Below are 8892 nucleotides of genomic sequence, written 5' to 3'. Positions count from 1 at the left end.
GGCTTCAAATCAGTAAACAATGGGATGGAAGGCAGACTCTGACTTACATCTGCCCATTATTTACCCACGGGGCTGAATATTACTGAAAAATTGGCTATGTGTCTAGTTTGGTGACTTTCATGAAGGATTGCTCTCTCTGAGACGTAATGCGATTTTGCATGCTATTCTCCGAATTCCGTTTGAGAAAAATATCAGAGGGAACATTTGTCATCAAGTCCGAGAGGCTGAGAAGCTACTCCACGAAGCACAACTGCTTTTTCCTTCCTTCACATATGTCTGTGCTAAACAGCAAGGTGAGATGGAAGTAATATGAACCTTGTATCACTGGCTGAAGGGTAAAAGTGCAAAACGCAAGGCAATGGAATGTAAGGCAGGGCAGCTGTAAGCAACCAGGTAGACTCAGAGTGAGCATACGCTAAGAGAACAGGTGAGCAAGCCAGAGAGGCAGTCTGGTCCAATTCGTGAGCTGGGTTTGTGTCCATGAACACCAATTGTCCTTGCAGTAGCATTACACATGGAGTTCCTGCTGCAGCCTGAGGTGTAACTTTGAAGTTCAGAAGCATCAGGTAAGTGGAACCTGGATTGAAGATGTGCCATGAGGATTTATAGAGGCTGGCACATATCAAATGCCAGTGTCTGTGGATGGAAGTTGTGTGTATGGCTGGTGCTCAGGGAGTGTGCCCTAATATGTTGGTGCCCAATGCCCAACAAGAAGGTCATTTGGAACAAGTGGCAACTTGCTTCCCACCAGGTGCTCAGTCTGGTTTCCATCTCAAGTTTTTTTGACAGCTAGCTTGTTTGACAGGGTTTGTTGAGACTGAAAGCTGAGTATTCCTCAGGCAAGTTGGGTTGTCAATGAGATGTTTAACAATCAATACTCGCTGTCTGCTGGCAACTTGCCGCTGCCTAGGGGAAGCTACCACGCCACGTGGGAAAAGCATAAAAGATGCTCCCAATGTTGAGGTGGGCCTTGCTGGACTTTCTCCTTAGATTCTGCCACAAACATTGTTGTTGCCCATGTCACTCAGTTCACTATGAAATCCTGCCTTTTGTGTTTGTCCTCACAGAGATAAAGATCCAAAAGCATGGGTAGTGTGCAGAATGGAAAGAAACTAATTTCAGTAAAAAAGTAGAATTAGTGAATTTGATGCAAATGAGATTTGACAAATCCCCGGGACTCAATTACCTTTACACGGGAATGCTGCAAGAAATGGCAAAAGAAATGCAATGGTGATCATCAATCATCAACAGTGCCTGCTGCCAACTGTAATGTTTCCAAGTTTGTAGATGGTGTGAGTCTTAGTGGGAACGGGAGCTGTGAGGAGGATGCAAAGAAGATTCAGAGCATAAAAAATTCCCGACTCAGGCGACTGACTGTGTGGAGTTTGCACGTTCTCCCTGTGTCTGCGTGGGTTTCCTCCGGGTGCTCCGGTTTCCTCCCACAGTCCAAAGATGTGCGGGTCAGGTGAATTGGCCATGCTAAATTGCCCGTAGTGTTAGGTAAGGGGTATATGTAGGGGTATGGGTGGGTTGCGCTTCGGCGGATCGGTGTGGACTTGTTGGGCCGTAGGGCCTGTTTCCACACTGTAAGTAATCTAATCTAATCTAATCTAATCTAATAGACTGAGTGGGCAATGCCTGACATACGTGTTATTTTGTGTTTAAGCATGAGATTATCCATTTTGTTCAGAGGAACAAAAGTACAAAATGCTTCTTAAATGTTGAGTGAGTTTGGAAAGTATTGATGTGCAAAGAGATTTTGGTGTCCTTGTTCATTAGTATGCCCACACTTTGGACATTTTCACCAGTTCATGTGCTGTGTGAAAAACACTTCAACTAAACATTCTTACTGGTGAGTGAGACAGAATTTGCTTTGTGATTCAATTTTATTTTCTTAATAAAATATTCCCTGTTGAATTATTTATGTAAATATTTAAATGTAAAGTTTCTACAATGTTAATGCTATGCTTTTTTATCCAACTGAAAAAGAGTTTTACCCACAACAACCCACATGTTTGAACTGGGCTGTAGGAATCTTGTTCCTGTCTGATGTGGGGCTGCCTCTTTTCCATGAAGAGGATCTCACAGGTCAAGGAGGGTCTTCTCCTGGGTCTACATGGGTTCCCATACAGTCTTCTGCCTTGCATCTTGCTGCATGTCTTTACTGAGACGGTGGCTTTAAGGTGTGTGTGCTTTGACTCCTCTCATTCTGGACCTTCCAGAACTTATCTATTGTCTATTGTTCTATCACCTTTGGCCAAAGCGATCATGTGTAGGGTTGAAAGTATTCAGTGGGGTTGTGCTATTGCCATGTTAACGAGTTGGGAAGTGCACATCATCGAGTACTGGCTGAGAGTCAGTGCAGGCGTGCGGTGACTCAGTGGTTAGCACTGTTGCCTCACAGCACCCAGGACCTGTTTTCGATTCCATCTTCGGGTGACTAGCTATGTGGAAATTGCACATTCTCCCTGTATCCATGTGGGTTGCCTCTGGCTGTTCCTGTTTCCTCTGACAGTCCAAAAGACATACAAGTTATGTGGATTGGCCATGTTAAAGCCCATATTCTTCAGCGATGAGCAAACTGGGTGGATTAGCCATGGGAAATACAGGGTTACAGGGATAGGATAGGGGTTCTGTGTGAGTAGGATGCAATCCGGAGGGTCAATGTGGGCTTGATAGACCACACTGCAGAGAATCTAGGGTTGTAATTTAAGTGTCAGAAGGTCCACTCAGTATTTCTCCAATATACACCCCTTGGACTATTTGTAACAGGTTCCCCTGAACCACTGTAACCACTTTGGCTTGGGTTTCAACTGCTCTATGTAGACGATAGCTGCTGTTCAGTTTAGTTTGGCCAATGTTCTGACAGGCACAATTTCTCTGGCTGTGGCTTAGTATTGATTGATCAACTTTGGACCCATGGTTGCTTGCGAGCTTTAAGCTAATCAGAAGGCCTGAGGCATTTTAGTTTATATTACAAACCAATCTGAGTAAAGGAGCAAAGAAAGGTATTCTCATTGAAAATTACAAATTCTTAAAGAGATAGTCGGGGAGATGCAGAAATTATATTTTTTTCTGGCTGTGCTGTCGAGAACCAAGGGCCAGAACCTTGGAATAAAATGGACTGAGATGTGCAAAATATTTTCCTTGCAAGAATGGTGAATGTTTGGAATTCTCTGCCCCAGAGGGCTATGGAGGCTGAGTCTTTAAGTAAGTTCAAGACAGAAACTGACAGATGTCTCATTAGTAATAACACCAAGGGATATGGGAGAATGTAGCATCCAGATGGTGATAAACCATGATCTCGTTTGTCAGAACCACCTCAAGGGGTTGAATGGCCAATTGACGCTGCTATGTTCCATGCTCCTATAAAAAGTACTGTTTCCAAAGTGAATATAATGTTATAGACATGGCTCTTTCTGAATGTGATGAGAAGTATTGGATTTAAGTAGGCAATTACTCAGTAAAACATCCTTCAAACCACATTAGAGCATAAAATATTACCTTTTAGTGTTATCACCCAAATGTAGTTATTGTCTTATGTCATTCTGAGAATAAATAAAAATAAAAAGACGATAATGCAGGGAAAATTTTTTATTCTGCTCAATAATATGTCAGCAAAGCAATATGAATCTTTTCAGCAACAATCTAGAAATCCCTCATGCGCCTGAAAGACCCGATAGTTGAACTGTAGCCTCCCCAGTCACTGTATCTCCTGTATTCACCGGGTCTCATGAAGTACTGTCGCCCTCTGTAGTTGGGATGTTCATAGAATATCCAGTAACCATCCATCACATGGCAGGAGTGGATGTCACGGTAACGGAAACGATCGTAGACAGATGGACAGTCATCCATGAATTCCATCATCTGTCCTCCAAAGTCTGGCCTCTCATAAACCCTCATTCTGTAGGAGCCTCCACGGTACTGAAATATATAGGAGGGGAATCACTACTGCAGGTTAAGAAGCCATTCATCCCACTGCAATTGAACCAGGTCTTTTGAAATACAATCCAGCAAAACCCAGTCCTTCAGGTTACCTCTACACACACAATGTTTACACTTTCAGAGAGTTAACCCATTTCTCTTTGAAGTCAACAGCGGAATCTGTATCTATCAGACTTTCTAAATCTAAGAGACTTGGTAAAAATAAAAAAAACACTAAAGATTGCTATGTTTCAGGGTTGGATTATTTTATGGTATATTGAGGAATGAAGTGAGGTTATGCTTTCAATTCTGGTAATAAACCTGAGCTTCTTGATTGTTCAGCATTAACAGGGTCCCCCGGCCATTACTGGTGTGAAGTTATAAAGGTAATTGTTCATTCTTGGAGACAATGGCAGAAACATTTCTCTGCTGATGTACATGGCCAGTTAATGGCCAAAATCATTCGGGCAGCTGTTAAATGATTTGTAAATCTTATAATTTTATAAATGTTGTAATTGTAATATCTATTTAGTTTTACGATAGAAGAGAGTCTGTGGCCATAAGGAGAGTTTATTAGTATTTCTGCCTGGATTGAAGATCTATGAATTTCAGAGAATCCCTGCTGTGTGGAAGCAGGCCCTTCAGCCCAACAGGTCCACACTGACCCTCTGAAGAGTCACCAACTTGAACCCATTCCCCTACCCTATTACTCGACATTTACCCCTGATGAATGCACCTAACCTACACATCCCTGAATGCTGTGGGCAACTTATCATGGTCAATTCACTTATGGGACAGCACTGCCATGGGAATTGAGAAGGGAAACATCTGGAAGAAATGATTGTGAAAGATCAGGATACTAGTTTTCTGAAAGATATTACTCATACTCAGAGATAAGTCAATCTGCCAGTATCTAAGGGAGATAGACAGAGAGAGAAAATGAAGCTAAAGACAGCCAGTCTCTATGGTCTGCCACACAGGAATCTGAATGAAACCTTATGATTAAATTGAAAACATTAAATTTTTAAGGATTGAGAGTGAGGCTGGCAGACTCACTTCCCTTGAGCCGTAGCCAAAACTTCAGGAAAATCTCTGACCATGAAAGATAGGTTTGGAGTTCAATAGCTTCACAGACACCAATCACATTTTCTTAAAAAAACATTCGGTGATCAGCTGAAAGGATGACACCACTTTCACATTAAGATTTTCATTATGACAAGCAATACTCAATAAAGATCACGTTGTCAGTGTCTTATCATTTTAATACAGAAGAGAACCTTCCCCCATTAGCTTTTAACCACAACTGCATGTCCTTTCCTACGATTATACTTCCCACGGTCTCCTACATGGACATTGTGTTCTTTCAGAGCCAGTCCAAAGTGATTCTTCACTCCAGATGGATTTATGTCCATTCCTTACCTTTCTCAATCCAGTAGCATTTTAATCCCCAAATCCACCCAGTGTTGACCTTCCAGGCAATGGAAATAGTTTCTCTTTTATTTACTTTGTATGCCCTTCTTGACGTTAAAGAGTTCCATGAAATCTCATCCACTGTTTCCTGCTCCAAAGAGGAATTCCGGAGTTTCTCCAGTTTCTCCATGTAATTGTAATCCTTCAACTCCGGGACCACCTGAGTGAATCCCTTCTCTGCCTTTCGAAGCCTTCACATCTTTCTCATGTACGTTGTCCTGAACTGGATACCTTCAGTTGGGATTGCATGAGTGTTTATATCAAATTAACACCAATTTAGCATTGGAACATTGTTAAAAGGATGGAAACCCTCCTGCAAAAATAAACAATTCCCATTAGCAATAAACAATTGGATCAACTTTGTCACTTGCCTGTGGGTAGGAGCGACATGACCTGACACATTCATTGAATCCCATCCAGCTGGTAGTCAGGATACTCTCCCCTGGTCAGAACATACTGGTATCCCATGTAATTGGGTTTCTCATACAGCACCCACCAGTCACTCTCAACACGGATGGAGTTACAGCGGCTGAAGTAAGGGGACAGGTCGGCACAGTCACTGCTGCACTCATAGTGCCGCCCCTGGAAGTTCCTGTCCTCGTAAAAAATGATCTGTGGGGAAACAGTTCAATTACAGATTAATAATGTAACAAGGTGAGGTACTTCTGCGTTGTGTAAAAATGTACAATACTATGTGCGAATGATCTCTTTCAGTGCTGTCCTGATTCTGTGAACCGAAAGCATGAACCTTACCCTTCCCATTTCAGGTTCACAGTTGGACAGCTACTCAGTGAATGTGCCTCTGTTTCCTGGTATTTATTTGTACTCTGGTCTGAATGTAAAGAATGCATCATTATTCTGATGAGTCAGGACCCCATATATCAGCAAAAATAAAATACAGCCATGTTGTCCCATACTGTGCAAAATCCACTTCTGTAAATGTCCTTTAAAAATCAGCTGATGGGAACTTTTCATTTTGCTCTTACCTCATTTTAATTATTTCGTTCACAAATAATTTGAGAAAGGAGGCATTCCAGATGCTTCTTTGAACTAATGGTATCACAAGCAATGAAAATGCAGAATGTTCCCTCCTCCTGAACATGACGAGAGACTGTATCCTTCAATTTGAGTATCTTGTTTTTTTGTCTAAAACTTCTACCTTTTTCCCCTTTGTGATTTTCAAAAATATTGTTAAATTGATGTAGAAATGACATCAAATTGGTGTTAGCATAAGCATATCTCCATATATTAGCATGCTGTGTGTCAAGGTGGTTTATTCCAATACTAAACATCTCAATGCTTTCCCATTGTTCTGTGCAGGTTTGTTTCATTCTGGTCCTCATCATTTTGAATCTGAATCATTTAGAGATGTGGAGCTGGAAATTTGCACTGGTATCTTTTCATCCAATTTGATGGAAGTGAGAGGATACATCACTCCTTGAATTGGAACATGTCCTACACCACATGGAGTGCAATGGTTGAGAATCTGCCTCACTGTCACGTTTTCAATTGCATTTGGCAGAAGCAACAAATATTTTTGTAGCCTATGATGCCCACAGCACATGAAAAATAAATACTAAAGTTAAAAAAAACTTAACAACATGGAAAATTTGAAAATGAAGTTACCTTGCTATCAGATCCAGAAGCCAAGGCTTGCCAAAGGTTTTACCATCCCTCCACGAGTGAGCTCAGGGAAAGGGGTGCTTATTCCAAGAACTCAGTGGCAACATCATGTTTACATTAATCTTAGAAAGCTGTACAGAGGCAGCGGTGAGTTGTTGAACAGACTGAGTTTCCCCCCACCAATGTGGCCGTGGAATTCTGTAAAGCAGACAATTGGCTCCATAATACACTTTAGTATATCAAATGGATGAGAAAGAGTCGTAGACAGTAGTTTGAACAAAAAAAATACAATATGCACTCGTGTAAAAATCGATCTCGTAAAAGTTGACCCCTTACTTTTGGCCAAAAAAATCTTATATTTTAATATATATATATATCGTGTAAACGGCAATCCTACTCTATTGCATTATAAACCTCTTACAAAGGAAACTGCATGGTCCCATAACTCAGTTAAGCAAAATTGCATTCATTCGTTCATCCCGATAACTCTACTCATTGCTCTTTGTTTGCTATATTACAGCTCTATTCCTTCATTTATAACTCCACTTCGCCCATTTGGTTTACTACAGTGCGTTTTGATTCATTCATTTATTCAGACAGGTACTAAGTCTATCGGTGATTAACGCACTTTGTTCACTGTACATCCAAATGTTAATGTTCTTAAAAAGTTAATCATTTTAATTATGCCACTATATCTGATTAAAAGTGAGACCTATTAGCTACATATACCTTTAATTCTTTGACAGATTTGTTAATGTTACTGAGGCTCATAACATAAGAGAGTAAATGGGAGGGAAATGGAAGAATTTGAGGGAAGGTTCAAGATGCTTACACATTTAGAATTTAATAAATGTTATATTTTAAATGTGCCAATATACCAGGCCATGATGTTGAACAGTGTGATTTTGCAGGATTTCAATGAATCTTTGACATGTTAAATTTTCATACTGGTATGTATAAATAAAATTTCCTCCAAATAATTCATTCTGGTTTCTCCTGCTTTTATCTGTTAATTGACTTTACCATAATTCTTGTGATTTTCGCCTTTACCTGGGATTAGTTGAGTGATCAAACCAACTTTTGCTAATAATATGGTATTTCCAACTACAGCATGAATTTCAGCCACTTAAAACTAGCACCCATGCATTCTATAAATTGAACCTCTAAAAATAGTCTAAAAAATTTGACCTTTAAATTTGGAGCAAGGTTAAAACTAAGTAGAATACCTTGCCCACAAACATGAATCCAGCAAGAGCCATGAACTATATAACAATTGTCAGGAAAGGGAGAGGAGTGTTTTGCAGATATTGGAAGATTATACCACCTTGATTGGTGGTTACGTCAGAAGTACTGAGATTACAGTGAGTATTAAGGCTTCACACCAGCAAAGAATTAGATGGTAGTGCCGTCCACCTGCTCATTATTCACCCACAGGGCTGAATTTTACTGAAAAATTGGCTCTGTGTCAATTTTGGTGACTTTCATAGAGGATTCTTCTCTCTGAGCCGAATGAGATTTCTCACAGTGTTCTCCGAAAATCACCTCATTACCCACCCACTTCTCCTCCAAGGCACCCGCACGTCCTATCTTCCATTTTGCTGGAGGGAGAGATACTTGGCACTGCCAGGTCCTCCTGGGATTCTTGGCGTCATGTGTTAAAGATTACGAACAGGTGTTATCAATTCTAGAAGGAGTGAAAGTAGACAAGATCCCTGGGCGATGGGATTTATCCGAGGATTCTCTGGGAAGCTAGGGAGGAGATAGCAGAGCCTTTGGCTTTGATATTTGAGTCGTTCATTGTCTACAGGTTTAGTACCAGAGAACTGGAGGATTGCAAATGTTGTGCCCTTGTTCAAGAAGGGCAGTGGAGATGAC

At 40.9% G+C, this 8892-nt stretch overlaps 1 pseudogene; it reads right to left on the bottom strand.

Annotated features, from left to right (window-relative positions):
- Positions 1 to 3648: 3648 nt before the first annotated feature.
- Positions 3649 to 8258, bottom strand: LOC132817198 (gamma-crystallin S-1-like; annotated as a pseudogene).
- Positions 8259 to 8892: the final 634 nt, after the last annotated feature.

This window comes from Hemiscyllium ocellatum, chromosome 7, assembly GCF_020745735.1.
Source record: "Hemiscyllium ocellatum isolate sHemOce1 chromosome 7, sHemOce1.pat.X.cur, whole genome shotgun sequence".
Taxonomy (NCBI): domain Eukaryota; kingdom Metazoa; phylum Chordata; class Chondrichthyes; order Orectolobiformes; family Hemiscylliidae; genus Hemiscyllium; species Hemiscyllium ocellatum.
Note: the sequence above shows the minus strand (reverse complement) of the source record. Positions and strands in the feature narration are given on the sequence as shown.